The following is a 22995-nucleotide window of genomic DNA, read 5'->3' on the forward strand; positions in this document are numbered from 1 at the left end:
CGAAGTTGGCTCGCCGTGTGGCTGTTCTGTTGATTGCGCAACTTGTCTATGTCTAAGTAGAGTGCGGACATCATGCGCGTCACGATTCAAAACGAATAAAAAAAACACGTTACCGAGACCCCCCGCCCCCCTCGCTGCACCTAAATTAAACGACAACAAAGAGGCGACCTATTGAACCAGCGGAGATCTCTTTCAATTGGTCACGGAGCGGCCATTACAGAATAAAAATGGTCGAAATGTGCGCGCACCGGAGTCATTGGTACGTGAAAACGAAACTATCACGATCGTAAATCGCTACTGTAAATTGTAAAGGAATGTTGCCTTACAGCAGTCGCACTGGCCCACATAAAACATGTCGATTTTCGCATGATAGCGTTGGCCTTGCTGTTTTAACTGAACTGGCATTTAAATTGAATGTATCGCGATCGAATTTTAACAGGCGCAATTTAGTAACCGGTTCGTGTTGAATTTAATCCAGTGCAGTCGCTAGCCGAGACGGTTAATGACTCATTACTAGTACGATACACGGCTCGTGTTACATTTCTCGTGACCGATGTCAGATGTGGGACGTTGCCGATGTTATGGTCATATGCTTTCGTTCCAAATACCACCTGTCATTGCTGCGTATAAACAATACGAGTTTACACGGTCGTCATTGTTGGTTGTGGTAATTAGTCATATTTATTATACAGGTCGTGTTGAGGTAGCGAGCCCGTTGGAAATACCTAAGTGACGCGTCCCAATGTCAATGCGATGCTTCGTATATTTCAAAATGCTTTGAATTTCGGATCATGTCTAAGATATCCATTCAATGTCTATTTCCCTAGTCTTACACCTTATCAGAATCATATGGGTCACTTCTTGTGCCAAATATTTTTGATTCTATTCGTATGATAGGTAATTAGGTTGACTTAACTTTCAGTAGCACCAAAACAAACTATTAACCACGAAGACCAACGAATAATTTTGAGAACAAACAGGCTAACAGCCTTGTTGCAGTTTATTAAGGGATACAAGTATGAATGTGCAGCGATTTTGAAAGTAAACATGCTATCAGATTATCCTGGGCAGCAACGAGCCTAACAAGAAGGCAACATGCATTATTCATTGCCCCTTAAAGTACTTAAATTATCGACAATCCCACGTTAAACTTTATCGGCGCAATTATCTCGAATGTAACCGTTAATTCACACATATGAGTACGCACACACATACAAACTAAAAACGGTGCGCGTAAATGATTTCATGGAAAAATCCGACCAAAGATACGTCGGACTGAAACTCGATATGCGTGTAGATTGTAGGTCGATACGCGCTAATGTCGCAGTAGGTAGGTATATCGTGGTACTTACAAACGTTATGTTATCCAAGTAACCACTATAAAGTTATAGTGAGGACACTCGGTTGGAAGGTTATCTCGTAATGTTATGCCGAGACTTGTCTCTACCTCGGCGCCGCTTTAATAAAAACGTTCCAGAAATTATATTATACCTATAACGATAAAAAAATGATTTAAATGTATTTTCTTTTTAAGATAGGCATTTAAAAATTCTTGCCGGTACAGGGTTGGTATTATGTAAACTCAATATCTTGGTTTTTGTTTCCTCTGAAGTTGGCGGATTTTGGAAAAATAGCATTTATTCCAATAAATTGTTACAGAAATTTTTTAGTCTCGAAAATAGGTCAGATACGATTTATCTAGGTACTAATTAATAAAATTGTTTCGAGTCAATAAGTGCTGTGTATTTCTAGGTAGTTGTAATAAAAATAAAAATGTAAGGTATATTTATATAATTTTACATTCCTCCCTTTTACGTTTATACAATGTGTAACGTTCGTTTCTATAATTTGCTCACAATAAAAAACTTTATTTCCAGTGAAATAATAATTCCACTAACCCCTACAATGGAAACGTTCATATCTAACATCAATATTTTCCTTTCATACGTGAATAAAAATGAAGTGGGCGTAAGGGTTGGCAAACATAGTCTGCAGGCTGCGGACCCTCCGCTAGGGAAGGGTTGACATGACATGTCCTACCCACACAGGCAAACATGTCACCTGTTCCAGGGGATCACAGCAGAAGAGTCTTTAACCCCATGTAATAGAGAATATTATCGCATAATCATAACTATATTCTATTTAGTAACTTCTATTAGTCATCCGTGCCTCAGCTATTTAGCCCACTTGTACGGTACGCAGACTTAATTCCGTTTTAATTGAAGTCTGACTTGTGACAAACATGCCTACTGAGCTCAATTTCTGTTTGACTTGCACTTTATAGCAGTGCGTGATATAAAATGATAAGTGAAGAGTCAGCTGTCTCATTGTCAAATGCAAAGCGATAAAACTAAATATTATTATTATCAAAGTTTGCAATTTGCTTAAAGAATAATAATAACACTACCTTGCAATCGAGTTCTCAGAAACGTCAGTTTTTTTGTAAAAAAATCGATTAGCCAAGGTCCAATTGCGATAAAAATCATTTTTTGCTTCAAATAATCATATTTACTGCCTTTACGTAATACGAAAACACATTTATTTAAGTTCTTTACGTTTGCGGAACTAAAATGAAAAAAAAAATACATTGACGACAAAGTCATTGTGTTTTATCGTTCCACGCTAACGTGGGATGTGAAAAATTCGTTCAATAATTTTTGTAATGCGTACACGTGGAAATAGACGGAATTATTCGCTATCAAAGGAATCAGCTGCTAGAGGGGTGGGCTCCACTGCGAATAAATAAAGTGGGTAAGGGATGTTTAGGCTGGCGCGGCGGGCTTATCGTTGCCATGGCGACGGCCTGGGAGCGGAAGCCCGGCCCGTTATTAAATTAAACATCCAAGACTGCGAAGATCAAAGAGACGACTATTTATTAAAAGATAAGGATATTCACGTTTATCATCTACACATATTATGATATTGATAACGTATCTTATTCAATCTCCTTATCTGAATAACACTGTTAGGTATCTAGGACAAACCACGGCAAATATTGTCTTGCGTAGATAAAAAGCAGCAAAACAAATAAAGTATTAAAACGAGGTAACCGATCGTTGGATATTACCGCTGGAGGGAATACTTTCCGAATAAATGGAATCTTGTCGTCATAAATAAAAGAATAACTAATCAAAGTTTGGCCCGGGGATTTACCTCGGTTCATGGGTGACAACGCAAACGGGGGTTTTGGGGGAGTCGTTACCTCCCCGCAGCGCCCGCCGCCACATTGTGAGTTGCGACATTTTCTCTCCACGCCTTTTTGAACTTCAATATCCCCTCGACAACAGGAAACCCCAAATTAAAAACGAAGTTATTAATAATTGCGAGGTATGATTTACAAGAAACGGGATTCCTTTGAAAAGTATAATGTTTTCTGATGAGTTTGATAACAAAGTTTTCAGTATTGCTTGTAACTACATTGTTTCAAGGGAGTTTGGCACGACGACACTGCGGCACTCGGTAATATGTATTTTGAAACGGTTAGCAGCCAGATATCCGATAAGGGAGAGTAACGTGTCGAATCATTAGTTGGCACCGCTCCAAATTACAGACTTGCGAGTTTGCTGCATTTTCTAAGGAAACCCCTTGATAACCTGCAGTTAGCTGTTATGGCTGTTAATGGCCATAGCTTAATGCGGCTGTTTTGAATAAGCTGGGGGTGGTGCCCCCCTTCCCGGTGTTATGGGGGACCGGGGCAGGCCACGAGCCGTGATGTATGGCTGTGTCGAGACACGGCCATTACGTTTCGGTTGATATTGATGTATTGTTGTCAAAGAGTTTTTAGGGCCATTAAATGTATTGTGTTTTAAAAATTATACATAAAAAATCTGTAGGGATACTGTCACTGCTTTGAATAATAATTATATTATTTTGTTTATATTTATTATATATGTTGTGTACTTATTTCTTTATACAAGTAGGTATGTATTGAGGAAAATGGTAATCAACATTGGTTAGCAAATGCTGCTAAATAGGTAAATTGAATATAAATTTTAGATTAATAAGCTATTTGATCACGACTTTATCTCACTTATTTTCCGCTACAATATTATTTGTCCTTAATTAAAATCTATTGTTATTATTAATTGACGGATAAAGGAAACTGTGCTATAAATAAATATACCTATGTAATAAGAATACAGATTACATCAGCGGAACTTTTGCCATCGAAGATATACCTAGCGCATTTGAATAAAAATATATCTACCTATTATTATTACTAAGTCTTGACTTCGTTATAATACTGAATTAATTAGCAAAATACGCTGAACATTGTTGTATAAGTTTCAGTATAGGTATGAGAGAAATCATAAAATAAAAAAATTAGATACATGGATATAAATATAAATACATACTCGTAGTTCTACATAAGTATAAATTAACATAAGTATCAACTGAAGTTATTTACATAAGAAACCAGTTTCAGAATATAAATTTAATAGGCTAAAATAAAAATACAAACTGAAAGCGCCATAAACTCGCATTTAAATTAGACTAGAATATGCATTAGCATATAATTATGTAAATTTTTGCAAATTGTCTCTACGTAACTATACGTGTATGTGGACGTTTCAAGAATAACTAGCAGAGACTTCTCATTGAAGACGAACAACAGAAGCCACAATACAATAGGTAGGATATAATAGAAATTATCGTTACATATGGTCTAAGATCCGACATTAGAAATATACACCCTCATCTGTTATTTATTGATAGGACATAAATGATAGTGTAGGAAATAGCATTCAGAGACGGATATGACTTCGCTCGATCTCGTGTTGGCTCGTGCCGACGCTAGGTGGCGCGACTCGTTTCAGTAAAGAGTAGGGAGTTAGAGAGGGGTAGCGATCGGTTGGCGGGAACGACTTGCGATATAAGGCACCCGTCGTACGGTCGGATTCAGTATGCTCGTGGCGTTCGAGTCTTTCACATTTCTTTTTGTGTAAGTGTGTTATGGGATAGTCGGGGAGAGTGACTTGAGTGGAAAAGGGGATTGTTTGTTAACTGTCAAAAGATCCTTTAACCCTACACACAACGTTAACAAGTGCGTGACTCCATTCAAGGTTAGGTATTCTCTTCCATTCTATGTCTTATTTTTATTACAGATTGATTTGTTAATTAAAGTGTCCTGACAAATATTGTAAATCATAAACTTAGTTCGACATTGGTTTTCTTATTTTTTAAATCCACTTTTGAAGCTTCTGCTAAAAATAGATAATCAACATACATATTGCAAATGGGTTAAGTACCTAATCAAATTGCGGCCATATATATTTTTCATACAAAATCTAGGGAACTATGAACTAGATCAAAGACATTTAATACAGTTAAATTGAGCATTAAATAAGCTTTCATTTGACATATTAGACAACTAAATAACTGATGAGGGTACATTAATAAAATTTACTCAACTGTTTATCTGACAAACCGACAGTTGCAGTATGGCAACTTTTACGTTTTCAATTCTATTAGGTGTATTCTTTTAACTATTCTACGATTTCTTTTAACTATGTGGGAAGTAAATCAAATAAATTTAATAAGAAAATAATTATTTAATACTATCCGGCTGCAATTGAAATAGGTCTTTTACAATGTGTCAATGTGAATATTTTCTATCATTTATTTTTCATCCCAAATAAATACAATAGGTGACGGTATATATTTCTTATGCCGGATCTCGTACTAATAATGTTCCATTTCACAAGATGATGAAATTATTAAAATGTTAAGTTCAACGTTATGTACCGCTGACACGAGTGCCTATTCATTGACTTTCGTTTCCCACACGTAAGTAAATAACAGGTTATCACACACATAAAAACTGCATGCGAGACTACATTTATAAAATGCGAACGCACACGCTATTCTCGATAACTCGGCAAAAAACGAGCAAATTATAACAATGGGCCGCTCGATGCCAGGAAATGCGGCTGCATAGCTCAGCTGTCTTGGAACGAAAAACGTCAATGAATAAATCGGCAATTCATGAGCACAGATGGTTTTTATCTTCGAAAAAAAATATATATTCATTATTTTGGTAATCAGTAACATACCATATGGAATAACGGCTAATATTTTGTTATCTGAATGCAATGTCTTCATATTGCTTGTACTTATGCTTAGAATGCATTTACCCACATTCTTCGTACTTTACTTCTTACTTTCCTCTAAATTAATTACTGATCCGAATTTATTTTTATTGTAATTTCGATTCCTGATATATCTGAATTCAGTTAAAAAAGCAATTCTATCTTTTAAATTTTTATTCTTGGTAAGTCTAAATTATTTACTTTAATATGTAGTCATATGTAGTTTATATTCACGTCACTTCATAGAGCTCAAACTATCGTGATTGATATCCATTACCAGGATATAAACAAGTCTAAAAGTTTAAACACATAATTGTTTGTTTTAAGTTGCGTTGCTAGGCTAGGCTTTATAAATACGGAGCACAGATGGGAGAATTTACACGAGTTTCTAGCCTTGTAAATATTTCCCTCTTCGCTTCTCGATATATTATTATGAATTTGTAAAGTTGTTGATATGAATCGGACATGAGGTGAAGGTTCATAGTTCATGGTTGAATGGGCTAGGCTTATAAATAAGGAAGGAGCCCAGATTGAAGAATTTAGCCGCGCATCTAAGTTTGTAATCATTTCTCATCACCCTCATCGCTTCTCGCAATTTCCCTCTATATTATTATGAACTTGTTATGCTTTGGATATGAATCGTACAAGCGGTAACAATTCGTTTATAATTATATATGCTAGGCTTATAAATAAGCAGCGTAGATAGAAGAATTTACACGCGCTTCTAAGTTTGTAAACATTTCTCCTCACTTCTCTCTATATTATTATGAATTTGTAATGGTGGTGATATGAATCGTACAGGAGGTAACAATTCATAGTTCATGGTTACGCATCACGAGTGCATGCGAGCGGTGAACTCGCGTTGCGGTCGGAGCAGACGTACGGGCGCGGTGTTTCATTTCATATTATTTTACTTCTCCCCCTCCCCCTCCGCCTAGGCGGGTAGGCGGCAGACTTTCATCATAATGAGCACTTCGCCGTAGGCCTCGACCACAACGTATCAGCGTAAAATCGAGCCCGCAGACACCTCTATGATAGGCTATGCAGTCTGTTGTTATGATGCCTATGATTACTTTGTGTGAATCCCCTTTTTCCCCTTTTCGCATGCTAAAATTACAGGGGAAAATAATATTCGCTCTTGCGTATTGCGCATCTCATGTTTTAATGGAATCGAGATTATTACAGAGATTAGGATCTTCTAAAATTAAATGGTTTACAGGAGGCCTTTCTGTATTCTACGATTCTCCATTGTTACTTATACCTCGTTTTGAGAATGCTTAGGAAAGTAGTATTAATCATACTAGTGTGTCGTGGTCACAGTAGGTTTAATGAAAATGTTATCTAAGGTTGAACAGTGCTCAGCTGCTAATTAGTGTGAAGTGTCTTTATTAACGATGAGTCTCTCGCCGCTAAAGAAAAGACTTTTGATTACAATTGCATCGCACAATGGGCGGTGCGTGAGAGTTCCCGCGTCGTACCTATTGTGCTATCGAATTTATTATGTTATTGCACCGCCTCATGCTCTATTTACTCGCTCGGTAACAATAGAAACTAATAATGATCATTTGTTATTAATTGCACGCAACGGCATTGCAATGAATCGTATTGAAGAGTGGTTAGCAACGTCTGTGTACAATGTGAAACGGAAATGAATGGTAAGGCCACAGATCACGTTTGGATCGATAGACCATTATTGAGTTGAGGTATATAATCTGTAATCTAGAGATGAGCGTAGATTCAATGACAAAGACATGGTTTTATGGTTAATGTAATAATGTAACTGTGAGTTATATCTAGTATTCTAAAGGACTTCAAAGTACCATCACCTAGCGGCTCCTGAGTTTCTTATACTGATAGTATTCAGCGTCTAGTCTACAAGTGTAAACGCATAGTATTATAAACTGAATACTATTTGGAAATGTATAATGACAAATATACTTGAAAGGATTCTGATCAGCTTTCATGTGAATGAAAGTAAGTCTCATGTTGACTCTTTTCGTAGAATCTTCCTTCCGAATCGGTAATAGTGTAACTGTCGAACATTTGGAAATTAAGACTACTTGAATAGAGAGTGTCTGGAATATGTCGCTAATTCATATTCTAGTCTAACGCATGTTGACGCTGTCGCCCACAGAACATGTCGCCTTGTTATTCAGGCAGCGGCAGGCCGGGGCGCAGGCTCCACAAAATGGCTGCCCGGGGCCGCGGGTTCAGGCAAGTCCGCGTCGTGACCGCCCGGAATCCGCGCGTCCGCCTCGAGCCCTCATCAATTATGCATGAATGCGAACGGACGCCGGTGTTTGCTCGCCATGGGACAACAATTTATTGCGTCGTGCGGTTTTTGACATTCGATCGTCCACCGGCATAGTACTGCCCTAATTTACGGAATTGTGAATTCCTCGTAAACTATGACTCTCCATGGCGCCTTTGTTTATGTACTACTAGCTGACGCCGCACGGTTTCACCCGTGTGGTTCCCGTTCCCGTAGGAATACAGGGATAATATATAGCCTATAGCCTTCCTCGATAAATGGGCTAACTAACACTGACTTTTGAACCAGTAGTCCAGAGATTAGCGCGTAATATTAGTATAGATGTTAGTAGTGTTTTTTTGCGTTAGTAGTTCTAGACTTGAATAACAATGTCGTGTTTAACAAATGATTTAAATTTGAATAAAGACGAAGAATTAGAACTCATCGAAATCTCTTTTTCATTATCCCACTTAATCATATTTAAAAAGTCGGCAAAATATGTCATTCTCTTTTATCATTCTTCAGCCTATCTACTCTACTCCTTTCACATATATACTCTTTTACACACTCCAAACATCTCTTTTTTGGCTTTCATTTTCTCTTGTATTGCTTTCGTATTATACTTTGTATATTACGAAAATAAAAGAAAAGTTTAAAATACCTAGCGAAAAATGCTTAACTTCTAACTTAACTAACATCATTATTTTTGTGAACTTTTAGGGAACATAGTAGCACACCTTGTGTATAAAATTATAATTCGAACACATCATTTAAGCCAAACCGCATTGAAACATCGCGGTGGGTCTAAACTACAAATCGCATCTCTTAATTAGGAGGTCTGACCCTGAAGTGTGATCCATTCAAATAATCTGATAATGACAATGCATTTTTCAAACACGTCGACACTGTATAAACATGTTATTATTAAACCGAGTGACATAAACAAAAGGCCTAGGGATCGGAAACTCGCTCAACATGTAGTTTATCGTTCTGTTTATTATTGTGATATCGCGAGCCGGAGCGTCCGTACATGTCACCATGATTCATTGTTATTGCATCACGCAGTGGGTCGTCAAATTAATTCAATCGTAATATCGCTCGCGTCTACGGCTCTACGCCTCCGCCGCAGCTGTGTAAGCTTTCGATAACGTTGAATAACTCATTGTTCATGATAGCAATGATAGAGTTAGCACACATTTTTCAAACATACCTACTTAATTAATAGCTGACCCGACTGCATCCTCATCATTTATGGTTATGAAAATTATATGTTGGCCGAATCTCAGATGATAATATTTCATAAAAATTACTCCAGCCGTTTCGGATTAGTTTGGTAACAAACACAAACGACACGAGAATTTTATATATTAGAGAATCAGAATCAGAATCGTTTATTTGCTGAAAAAATTAAATACCATAAAAAACAACACTTATAAAATGTAGCAATTCTCGCAATCAGTTATTCTACAGCAAAAAGTTGTGAGATCCATGTAATACCAAGTCGATTACTTTATTCTGTCCGTAATTAAGGGATTTTATTAAGTAATTAGCTAACCTAACAACAGTTATTGGTAAGAAAGAATAATCCAGTCTGACTTTCTAATAAAGAATAGAAGAGTAATAGAAAGAAAAGATACTTAGCAGACATTAACTAGAACTACAGCAGACACCTAATTAAGTCATTACAAGAACCTTTAGACCTTTATTAGTATTCAGAATTAGTATTCGCTGGCTGGATATTATTTACCTACTATTTTAACAATATTTTATTTACACCAAATAAATAAGTAGGTGTACGGAAATTTGATTATTATAACTTACTATAAGTAGATATTAAATTAAAACTAGCGGGCGCCCGTGACTTCGTCCGCCCTTAGACCTGTAAAAATAGAGTAACTTCTCCCGGTTTCCCAACCTTTCCCTTCACTGCTCTGCTCCTATTAATCGTAGCGTGATGAAAGTATATTATGTTCTATAACGAACATATAGACGGACAAAAATTTTACTGATTGCATTTTTGGCATCAGTATCAATCACTAATCACACCCTTATAGTTATTTTGGAAATTTATTTCATGTACAGAATTGACCATTCTGTACATGAAATAATAATCGTATTTGTATAGACAATGAAAAGAACATATGTATATCTATACTAATCTATACTAATATTATAAAGCTGAAGAGTTTGTTTGTTCGTTTGATTGAACGCGCCAATCTCAGGAACTACTGGTTCGATTTGAAAAATTCTTTCAGTGTTAGATAGCCCACTTATCGAGGAAGGCTATAGGCTATATTATATCCCCGTATTCCTACGGGAACGGAAAGCGTCAGCTAGTTTTTTCGATAAAGCAGCCCTTTACTTTGCATTGTTCACTATTACTCTGTCATTCTGAGTATACTTATCGAAGTGATAATATTATACAGGAATTGCCACTACCTCTTCAACTATTCGAACAACTCGCTTAGCTTTCCCGTTTGCAAACCTTTTCTGAGCATGGAATTTTATTGTGCTATATGCTGTAAATTCTCCCACGCGAATGTAGGTACGTTGTCGGGAAATTGCGACGCCTGTGTTGAGTGTGTCTATGTTATGTAATGTAGGTATCATCCCTTTCACTGTGTAATTCCTGTGCGAAATGTTTAGGATTGTCCTGACATAACTACCGAATATCTAGAATACAAGGGTCTTTATATAAGTAATATTTGTTTTACGTTTACGTCCATTGCTTTTTGTACTATTTAAAATTCTGCAGACTATACATTGGATAAAAATGTAGTCTGATCTGACCGAATTGCACAGTGCAATTTACACAGTGTGCAAAATTGACTTATTGGTGTTATTAATCACCGTGAATAGACAATATGACGACACAATCAGAGTAAAGATATGTAAATAATAAATACCCAATGTCAATGTGCGATAAATATTTTATTAAAAAAAAATATATATTATATTTTACTTTTCTAAAAATTTATTTAAGAGTATTAAATTCCAAGTTTGGTAGTAGAATTACCTAATCGTGGCGACTGTAAATATCCATATTCTTTTAAATCACTGCCGTATATTAATATTAGCAATATAGTTCAAATTAAATAATCGGGTTGTGGTGTTAAACTTATTAATTATTAATTAGAGTTAAACAATGTTGCGGCCGTCCTTGTAATAGTTCGTGGAACAAACAGAATGATAGAAACGACCATTTATAAATACTAGCGGACGCACGCGACTTCGTCCGCGTGGAATTTAGTTTTTCTCAAGTCCCTCGGGAACCATGGATTTTGCCAAACCATGATAAAAAGTACCTAGTCTATGTGTTAATCCATGCTATAATATATCTTAATACTAAATTTCAGCTAATTCGGTTAAGTAGTCGAGGCGTGAAAGAGTAGCAAACATTCATATCATTAAAGTCATCAGTTTTCGTAAATCTCGGGAAACCATGGATTTTTTCTGGATAAAAAGTAGCCTGTGTGTTAATCCAGAGTAAAATCCATTTCCACTCAAAATTTTAGCCAAATCGTTTGAGTAGTAGCGGCGTTAAAGAGTAACAAACATCCAAACATCCATACAAACTTTCGCGTTTATAATATTAGTAGGATTTCGTTCACGCCCATTGTCCCTATCTGAGTTATTAGCGTTATTTAGATAGTGCTTGTACAAACACAGCATAGAGTGGGTTTGTTATCAGTTGACTGCAACCAGGTTATCGACTGCCGTGTTTGCGTTTCCTATCTTCAAATTCTTGTTGGTGTGAGTTATCTCGAGACATATAAGCACAAAAAAACATTGCGTGATACGTGCTTGCGAGTTGCGAGTATTTTTTTTATAGCTATGATTTTTTTAGTATTATGATCGTGTAAGTTTAGATGGAATTTCCTACATTAGATCATGATGGAAATTGATGGAATTTTGTACAGGGAAGTACAACTATTATAGTCTAATAGGACCTGTGGGCCTACATATCTCGTGAAATCCCAACGCAACGAAATAGAGACATATATTTCTGGTTTGGTCGATTTGTCTACACGAGATTTGTTCCGGCTCGCATGTTAGGCGTACTGGGCTAACTTTTATCCCGAAAAACGAAAGATATTCCCGCAAGTTGTATAAAATCCTCAGTTAAAGCAGATAAACGCGTTAGTGTTTTATATTTTTCTCTAATAGTCCAATCCAATATAAAAATGGTCCATGCTATAAATAATGCTGAATAAGCTATGTATAAAACTTTATTTGGCGTTCTAAATGATGTCTCAAAAGTGTCATGAGGTCACATGTGAGCGTCATATTTAAGGTCAAATGTTGCAAAAATCTGTTTTTGGTAATATCCTCATTCCGATACTGTTTATACTCGTTGTTTCAACCTTTATATAAGTAGACTATAAATTTCCCAAAATATCTACTCTACATTTTGATATATCGCTTCGTTTTACGCTTGCCATTCGTTGTAAAATGTCATGACAAATCCAATGGATAAAAATACTTCGAGGAAAATAACAAGTTTGAGATATGTATCGAGTTTCATATCAAATTAAAGGCCTTGTGGATGCCGAAAATATATGTAATGTAGTATAATTTATGTCGATGGCGATATTTATTTATATTTTATTGATAAATCAACCGAATTTGGAGATTTGAATGGATTACGGAAGGTCAATTAATAGAGTAAAATCCAAATTATACTAGATAACGTAGGTAACACTGTGAATGTCTTGGAATTTATGTTTATAATTATTTATAATATGGAACTAATAATTTTGTCGCTTACTGTGGCCTTTATAAAAACTCCGCGGTCGATGGAGCGAGCAATGGTTGAAGTTTCTGTGCATGATCGAATTAGTAATGAGGAGATCCGAAGAAGAACCAAAGTCACCGACATAGCTCTGTGAGTCACGAAGCTGAAGTAGTAAAGGGCAGGGCAAATACTCGTCGTTCGAAGAGCCAACGAACGTTAGGGTCTCAAGGTGCTGAAATGGCGACCCCGCATTGTTGGAAAGCGACCTCCCATTAGGTGAACCGAGGACATCAAGCGGGTTGCAGAGAGCCGCTGGATGTTTGCGGCTCGAGACCGTTTTAATTGAACGTTCACGCGAGAGGCCTATTTCCTGATGATGATGCTAATGATGATGAGAAGGAACATAACATTAATAATAGCTGTGCTCGAAAAATAACTAATCAGTAAACAAATATGTATATTCTAAGTCTTTGCTTTATCATTGTAGACACCAATAAAGTCATATATATGTGATACGTATCTCAAAGGTCGTCGTTACCATGATGCGGACGATTTGCGTCTCCTAATTTTAAAGCTGTTATCCCAATCACTTCATTGTATCCATTTCAAAGGAAACCAAATAAACGAGTAGGTAATTAAAGAAACGTGAGTCACATAACAGGCCCGCGTTCGGTTAACGGCCTCAGGTTGTATAGAGAAATATAAGCAGGACTTGTGATATAGGATGTTTTGACTTTGCGCTTTCGTGTGTTCCAAGAGATAATAAAGTCCGACTGACCGATTTTCGGCCACGGGGACTATATTTTAAGAACAGCTATTTACTCAGGATATATTTTAGGGTAAGAATTTACGCCGAACTTTATTGTTAATTGAGTTGAATCTCTTTTTGGTAACCTGTGGTTTAATGAAATGGGTATCAGATATATCGTCCGATAAAATGGTAAACCGATGTATTTGATACCGTGAACCGTTGATTCGCAAAATCCGTTTATAGCAATAGTTATTAACCATTCCTAAAACATTTGATAACTCAATGGTTAATCTGAACTCAATTGATTTGAATAATGAAGATAATAACAAAATATTTGTTGCCAACAAATTTACGAAGAGTTTTAATAATGTTATTCTTTGAGACGATCGTTAAAAGTTTTAACCAACAAGCGAAACTAGAATAACATGAAATACACGTAGCATTCAAGTAAGTCGCCCAACTTGAAACTATTAAATAATTACGAGCAAGTTAGGCGAACCCTTAATGTAACATTTGAGTTGTGACTTAAAAAGCTGGTTACCGGTGCATTGTACGTGCAAATTACACGGCATTAGTTATTCGCGTGCTACCGCTAACACGATTAGCACAAGGCCAAAACAGACACACGACCTCTTTGCATGGTTTTACGAAAAAAAAAACAACATTTCGCGTGCAAGTTTGTGCTGATTTACGTGCCGGAGAGTATTCATGACTGATTAGACTCAAAAAAAAATCTTTCAGTACAAACATCGATTTAGTGGAACAACAATCTTATTTTATTATTTAATCCCTTTAACAAAAGGTTTCTAACTATAGCACGAAGATGTAACAAGTTTTAATCTGTATTACAGTTGTATAACAGCTTTACTGTTTAAGTACAGTAATTTTAAGAGTTTTTTTTAGAGACATCCTTTTTGCAATGCTAGTCTTGGTAAAAATCGCCACTTATACAATTTTTTTCAACATATGATGTATAGTTGTTTTCCAAAGAAATTGGCCTCCTTATCTGAAGTCTTTAATAATAACCAGCTTACCAACTCGTATTGGAGGCTGGAGCAAATTGTAAGGTTTCGAGTTTCGACTAATGTACGAGTATCTATCTGGATTGGCGTTAGCTGACTTTGTGCCCTCGCTCTTAGGTAGAAAATAGAGCGGATGTCAGATTAGCTATTGCATTGAGTCGTAAAACTAAAGGCAATCTATACGACAGTGTCACGGAATAGTTGGGCCGGTGCCAAATTGTTGGCAAGTTGTTAAATACGCCTGGCATGTTGGTCAACGATCGATATTTTGTTTATGTTTCTCCTCGTACATAGATCTACTTGTGCTTGTTTATTGTATTTGTATCGTATCCGCTAATCATTAATGACTTGAATATTTTTCTTTGACTGTACCGATATCTACAAACAAGATTTAGAAAGGTTGAACGGTTGTCAAGCTCGCTGGCTTAATCACTATTTTTAACCGACTTCCAAAAAGGAGGAGGTTCTACGTTCGGCTGTATGTATGTTTTTTTTTTTTTTTTTATGTATGTCCAGCGATAATTCCGTCATTTGTGGACCGATTTTGAAAATTCTTTTTTTGTTTTGAAAGGTTTGATTCCAGGGTGGTCCCATTTTTTTCATGTCAGGATCTGATGATGGCATCCTGGAGAAATCGAGGGGAACTTTCGAAAATCGTAAAGACGGCTAGTGCGTTTGTTAGTGTTTCCATAAGGTATTTTAAACCACTACAATTTTATGAAGGTCTGGAGTTGGTCTGATGATGGAGCCGATACACAGACGATGGAACTCATCAACGATTTACAGCAGGTACCTTTTGTTTGGGCTTGATTTTTTTGTATTGATGAGAACTTTCCACCTAGATGGGTTGTGACTGTATTAAGGGTCTGATGATGAAGACGAAGGAGAGTTAAGGGAACTACTCAACGGTTCACAGTAGTTACCTTGTGTTTGGACTTGATAAATTTGTATCGATGAGAACTTTCCACCTAGATGGGTTGTGACTGTATTAGGGGTCTGGTGATGAAGACAAAGGATAGTTAAGGGAACTCCTCGACGGTCCACAGTAGCTACCTTGTGTTTTGACTTGATAATTTTGTATTGATGAGAACTTTCCACCTGGATAGATTGTGACTGTATTAGGGGTCTGGTGATGGAGATGAAGGAGAGTTAAGGGAACTCCTCGACGGTTCACAGTAGCTACCTTGTGTTTAGACTTGATAAATGTTATATTGATGAGAACTTTCCACCCATATGGATTGTGACTGCATAGGGGGTCTGGTGATGAAGACGGAGGACAGTCACCTTTCACGTTTTTCTGAATATTCATATTACGTGTGGATAAAGGGGGAGTGAAATTTCGTATATGAGTTAAGGTAGTATTTTTAAAATTGGGATTGTCGGACTTAGATACTTATCATAAGAAAATAACGTTTCAACTAATTGCTCATTAATTTTTGTTCACATTCAGTAGGTGTGCTAACACTAAAAATTAAAAAATAAAAATTTTAATAAAAAAAATTGTGTAATTTAAACGGCTTGAATTAAAACATCACTGGCTTGGCACCGCCTTCAAACTGATCAGAAGGTAGCACATAGGTAAGATGTTATTTTTTGCTTTTTAGTTTAGTTTAATTTTTGAGTTGGAAGTCGGTTGAATTTTTTTTATTAAAATTTTGATGTTTATTATCAATCTATCAAAATGAACATCAAAATGTCATTTACGTACTGTGTGATCTACCAGTAAGCACCCAGATGACATTTTTACATAGAATTTCTATTTCGTACATATCAAATAGCATACGTCAAATATAGTGAATATGACTGCATGCATGTATTTGTCATTTGACCTGAATTTCCACTAAAATCTACATATCTACTATATCTGAATCTAAATAGTAAATAGTAATACTGTACATTTAATATAAGGATACAAACATTTATTATTATTTGTCATCTGTTATCTGATATAACCTTTAAAAGCCCGTTATATCCGAACAAATATCTTGTCCTGATTCAACGAATTGATAAATTCGTTAATCGTAGGTACCTAGGTAGATTTTTTGTTGCTGACAAAAACCCGCTTTGCACGATGGCAGGTAGATAGGTAGTCGTTTCCTCGAAATCAATTTATCACTTTTATTGTTTAAAATAAACATTTTATACTTACCTACCTAACTGTATGACTGGGTTTTATGGTTTTCCGTAAGAATATTTAATGCTTAATTAAGAAGGTGTATTATATTAAAGGGTTATATTTGTTTTGACAAACTATCGAAGTTTTTTAATAATCAATAAAACAGTGTGATAATTAGGTATGTACATTTAATACTTATTGAGGTAATGTGAGATTTAAAACTTGATTGTTTATAGGTTTGAGTGGGACATTTAAATGCATGGTTTAAACAAGCTTCATGATTACTTCCAAGAAAAGGGAAATATGAGTCGTATTTACATGGCTAAATTAAAGTAAAAACTTTTTCAAAAGACAATTAAATAACAATGATCAATTAGTTACGGCTTATGGGTGCCCGATATTTAACGCACCCATGCCGCGTGCAATGCGTACGTCGAGTTTTTATCACGGGTCGTTTGCATACTCGCATGCTGTAACGACTAGCTCACATCGCGTATCGTGATTATCGACATCTGCCCTTCCTGTTACGTTTATTGCGGCTGTTGCTGTTGCTATACTTTGATAGTGATGTGCCCAGTTGGTCGGACGGGTGTCGGGTGCTGCATGCATTGCCGTCAGGTGCGCGCTCTTTGTATGCGCGGGGCGAGGCTCCCCTTTTCCATCCCTCGTCTCCTGCCTCACCTCACACCCGCACTGCCGTTCACTTGTTGCTACGTTGTGCTACGTCGACGTCGTGAGACTGGCGCGGTCTGCCCCCTCGGCCCCCGCTCCTCGGACCGCCACTTCCCCGCGTTTCAGTTCTTTGTGCGCCGTCGTGGCTTTCGCACGTCTGTGCCGCAACGAATCAGTTTAGCACAGTCGTGATCTTTGTTCAATTACATTAAAGCTGTACGCTATAGCTACGTAGTATCCGACTCGAGTGGTGTTAGTGTGTGTGCAGGTGTACGCTTGACTGCTTCGATTTCCTGACCGCTTTCAAGGACGCACTGAGTGGATTGCTTTTAATTTTCAACGGTCGCAGCTTCGTGGAGGATCCTTTTTATAGCCTGGATATTTTTGTGATTGTGACTTTGAACTTTTGGTGTTTGTTCGCCGATGTTATAGAGTAAATTGAGTTGTGAGACACATTGAAATAGTGATTTGTTGTCAGTGCCGCCGTAAACATTTATAATTACGGGAGATTTTTGAGTGCTTTCTACCCACTTTCCACCAGTAAGTACTTACTTGTTTTACAACTGTTAGTTCAACGATTGCAATCGAGTATAATACATTAAGGATCTGGTTTTTTTGTAACGTTGATAGACGACATACTGTACCAATTTATTAATTGAATTCGAAAGCACTCAGTGCGGTCAAAAAATAAATAGTTATTATTCAGGTTATCTGAGCAGAAAGAACAAACAAGAAAATAGCTTGGATTTATTTAAAGACACATAATTCAAACTTGAATAATTTCAAGTACTTAAATAAAATTATAGTTTAAATGTTAGAATATAGCATAATTAAGATTTTATCACTCTGTATCATTACAGTACAGTACCTCCTAAAAACATATCTTAGAGATTAAAAGTTAAAACTCTAAACCAAATCAAATGAAAAAATAAAATGTAATAACAGAGGTCTAGAGGGTTGTTTGCGTTGGTAGTAATGTTGAAACTATAGGTATAGTTAAACTTAAAAGTAATGAAAATCGATATTTACATACAAAAGATTTAAAGATGTATCTTAAGCAAATGAAACAACTTGTCTGTTCTATCTAAGAATCCATCTTTTAATAAATATATTACAAAACGAGATGTAAAACAGGACAAGATAGTTCGAATGATCTGGAATTTGCAAGATTATAGTCATAAAACAATGCGCACGTCCTAAGATCGCATCTATAGCTATGTACCTACCTAAGAAAAAGATAAGAGATTAAAAAATGTCTCTAAACCAAATGGAGGAAATAGATGTAAAACAGACACAAAAGCGCGATCTATAGTGATTTAGATTATATCTAAAGATTAACAGAAACTATCTAATAAAAACACGAGTAGACGTTTTAAAACAGTATGCAATTCGTGATTTTATTGCACAATTACTTACGCGATGCGGTTGTGAGTATGTAGCGTAGTTAGTCGTGATGCAACTATGAAACCATAATACAACCTTCAAGGCAGTGCATTACCAATAACGATATCCGATCCGTTGGCCGATCACGATCACTTTTTATTGAGTTGAATAACACATGCACCAGGAAATACGATACGGAAGTCAGTAGTTAAGATATTTTAATTCGGAAACGTGCATACAAAGGAATTTTTGAAATCAAGTAGGTCTTGATAATTTGTTTGATTCAAAATGTCTAGATAGTTTGGAAACTGTCAGCCGTTATGTGATTGATTAGTGTGATTACAGAATTTGTATTAAAACATTGATAGTAAAAAAGAGTGCTAATTCTGATAGTAAAAGATACGATAGAACATTAAATTTTCAAAAATCAGATGAAGTTATTAGTCATTAGTCATTGGGGATAATCTTGTATATGACTTGCGGTTTTGCGGTAATCTCTTACGTTCTTTATTCGCACAACAAGTTAAAATTACAGACAAGTATATTACGTAATCAAGTAATGTCGAGATAATTGCTTTATGGTTACAGAGAAAGCTACATCGCTGTTAAATATCCTATTAAGTAGCGGTTATTGTCCGACTGGAAGTGTTCATTACACGCTCGGCGAGGCTGTACGCTCTAATGATTTTAACGAGATCTCTACAGTCAACAAACAGTGCTTCGTTATCGGAATCATTAATGCTGGTAGTTGTGGCGTTTCTGGATGTAAACTTGTTATTTCTTTCCGACTTAGTTCACACATTGTTGTTTAACGAAGTCATGACTAAGTTTCCAACGGCTATAGTTTGTTCTGCTACCTGTTCGTACTTTATTATGCAAATGGTGCTTCAAATAGCTACACCTAATAGCATTGGATGATGCAGGTATTTAAACTCATTCTCGGTTGATAGGTTTACCCGATAGGCTTACATTTCATGAGCAATAAAGTTTCAGAACTATTCGTTTTCGTTCACATCATCGCGTCCTCATTTTATTGGCCACTTTACAACTGACGCAGGAATTTATTCTCGGAAGGCGTGATTGTGGTCATGGAAAATGTTTGCAAGATGAGTTGAATTATTTAAATTCCAATCCCGATCCAACTAGTTAGCTATTGGCTGACGTAAGAAATGTTTAAGTAATCGTTTTCAGTCTTATACCATTTATATTCTCGCAACCCAAATAACTGGTTGGCGTGTTTTATTAACATTGCCATTTTAGTGGTAGTCGTTCGTGTATTAGTGCAATAGATGTGCCTACAAATCGTATTCATGAATAATTCAATAAGGATCAGAATTCGCATCGGCCGCTGCCTTCTCGGAACGAATGTCTGTTGAACTTTTTGCGTCTCCTTTCTACCTATCTAATGAAATGTTCTCTCACCGGCCCCGCCTCACCGTTTGTCTTGTCAATCAGCTGCTGTCACGCGGTGCACGTTGCCGCACTTCCCCCTCAGAGTTATTTGTTACCCTATTGTCCCCGAGCGCTGATCACTGTCGCATTGTCTCGGCGCTATTGTTTACAGCCACTCAGTAGTTTGTTTTCTCAGGGATTCTATCATTGTAAACATTGAACTGCTCACTCAAGAATTGTTTAATATGCTTTTGTCTGTCTACTTAATTATCAAAACCAATTATGTATTTAGTATCTTTGATAATGTTATCGTTTACTGTTTTTAATAGAGCGAGGAATTTATTGATATCTGACCCTTTCTATCGTATATCATTCCTATTTTTATCGAAAAGATAAAATATTTGTTTGGATAACTTCACGTCAGATAAGAATGACGTGAGAATTTGAATTCTTGAATATTACTTTTTATAACGTACATATCACGAGTGTGTTTATCTGCATAGATGGAAAACAATGTCGTTAGTCATGCAAAGTTACGCGGATGCTATTTCGCTGCGACCGGTTCTTCGATAAGCAATCGCAGAGGCTATTAACGATGACCGACTTCCCGACGAAACATTACGATCGTATCGTAAACAATTGTTATCATTACACAAACGAGCCGAGATGGAATCTATTATTACACGCACGCCTGAATACATAAACCATTCGAAGTGCCACGACTGGTCGGTTTCTTCTGTACGTATTTATGTTTGTTATGAATAATTAATTATTTATGCGATTATGTAAATGCGCATCGCCGTTAACAGCTTCTCATTAAAATTCCATTGTGGCTCGCACGACACGCAGGCTTGTTCTTTTGTGCATGGTTTCGTGTCGGATTTTAATATTGCAAACGGACACTTTAATTTATTCTGTTATGATATAATCCAATGCTAACCGTTTCTTTTATTGTCCTTTTTTATTTCGTTGATAGCTATATTAATAGGAATTACTTACTTTGAATGCAAATTCAAGTCATTTTATATGCAAATGTTAACTAGAACATCCTCTCAGTTATTGTGAGTTTTGTTTTTTTTCTATATAAAGCTTTAAGTGTGGCGAGTTTCTCATTGTTAAATTTGCATTGAATAAAGGATTGAGTATAATGTCTTTTATATATGTTATATATTAACTACTATTATAGCTATTTATGGTATGATTGTTACAAAACAAATGTATCACAGTATAAAATGTTATTCCTTATTGCTTCATTAACTGACAAAGTTAGCATTTAATATTACTATTTTGGATTTAGTTTCTTTTCATGATACAGCGATGAAAGTTTGTCGTTTTGCACTTATAGTTCTGCATTGGTGGCTTTATCGGATGACCGATTTAGAATTTAGCTGAAAATATGAAATATGTTTGATGAATCGATGACGGTATTTGGTGTTTTTGCCACTTTGCCCCCGATCGCGAAGATCGCGCCATGTTGCCTGCACATTTGGCGGGGGGCCAGTCATTCACGTGTCCGTCGGCTCTCTGTTCGGAACACGCAATACTTAGCGACTGTGCCAAGCCAACATGGATTCGCATTCTACAACGCCCAACGATGTCATCTTCCTGTTCCGGTATTTATAGCCTGTCTGTGACGTATTGATTATGTTATTATTAAACCTTTGCTCTCGCGGTCGGTAAAAACTAAAGCGGTTTTAATCGTGTCGACTTTTTATCACGATCTGTTTCATCTGCATACAATAACTAGCTATTATTCATATTATCAATGTCATCAAGTCTGATTAACTTTAATTAATATTTAATTAAATTCTGTTTGTAAACCTGTCTATGTTTATTGAGTGCTCGTAAATTTAATTGGATATGTGAAAAGCTGTGTCATAGCGACACATTTTTGCGACCGTGTGGGTGTAGTGTGAATGAGCTGATATTGGCTAGTCTCCAAACGTGTTCGCATCGGCATACTGAATCACTGACGTAAACCATTTGTCAGCCGATTTGCTGATACTTGTAATCAGTTATTTATTATTCCTTCATTTAATTTCGCTCTTAGTCTGATTTTGATCAATCATTCATCGTTTATGTGAATTCTATTTTTTGTTTAAGTGTTTCCAAATAGATATTTCATCTGAATGTCTATTTGAAAACCGTTCACTGTGACCTTGTCTGTATTTTCACTTCTGTTCCGAGAAATTGGAAGTTGTTTTTATTCGATGCTCTGATTCTTTTCCAAACCGTTGACGGTTAATCGTTAAAAATAATGAACTTGAAACACGTCAAGTTTCTTTACCTCATGTATGTTTAGCGACGTACCTATGAGTAAGTGATGATGTAATCTGAGGTGGAAACGGGCTAACTTGTTAGGAGAAGGATGAAAACTAATCAATAACATGTTGAACACAACAATAACACGTCATTACAACTGCGAACAACAATTTAACTACCGTAGCACGCGTTTAACACTTTTGTTCATAAATTGTATCTGGCGGATAATTGTCATTTTGTTTCACCAAGTATGGTATCTCGGGGGTCTCCTTTTTGTTTTAAAGTGGAATCGAAGTGGATGATTAACGATTTGTTTGTATTG

The 22995-nt window shown here is 36.3% G+C and overlaps 1 protein-coding gene across 3 annotated transcripts in view; it reads left to right on the forward strand.

Moving 5' to 3' along the window:
* LOC112051327 (lysine-specific demethylase 3A) overlaps positions 1-22995 on the forward strand; it is a 239103-nt gene that overhangs the window by 188833 nt on the left and 27275 nt on the right. The gene's annotated exons all lie outside the window — the stretch shown is intronic.

This window comes from Bicyclus anynana, chromosome 13 (genome assembly GCF_947172395.1).
Source record: "Bicyclus anynana chromosome 13, ilBicAnyn1.1, whole genome shotgun sequence".
NCBI classification, from domain to species: domain Eukaryota; kingdom Metazoa; phylum Arthropoda; class Insecta; order Lepidoptera; family Nymphalidae; genus Bicyclus; species Bicyclus anynana.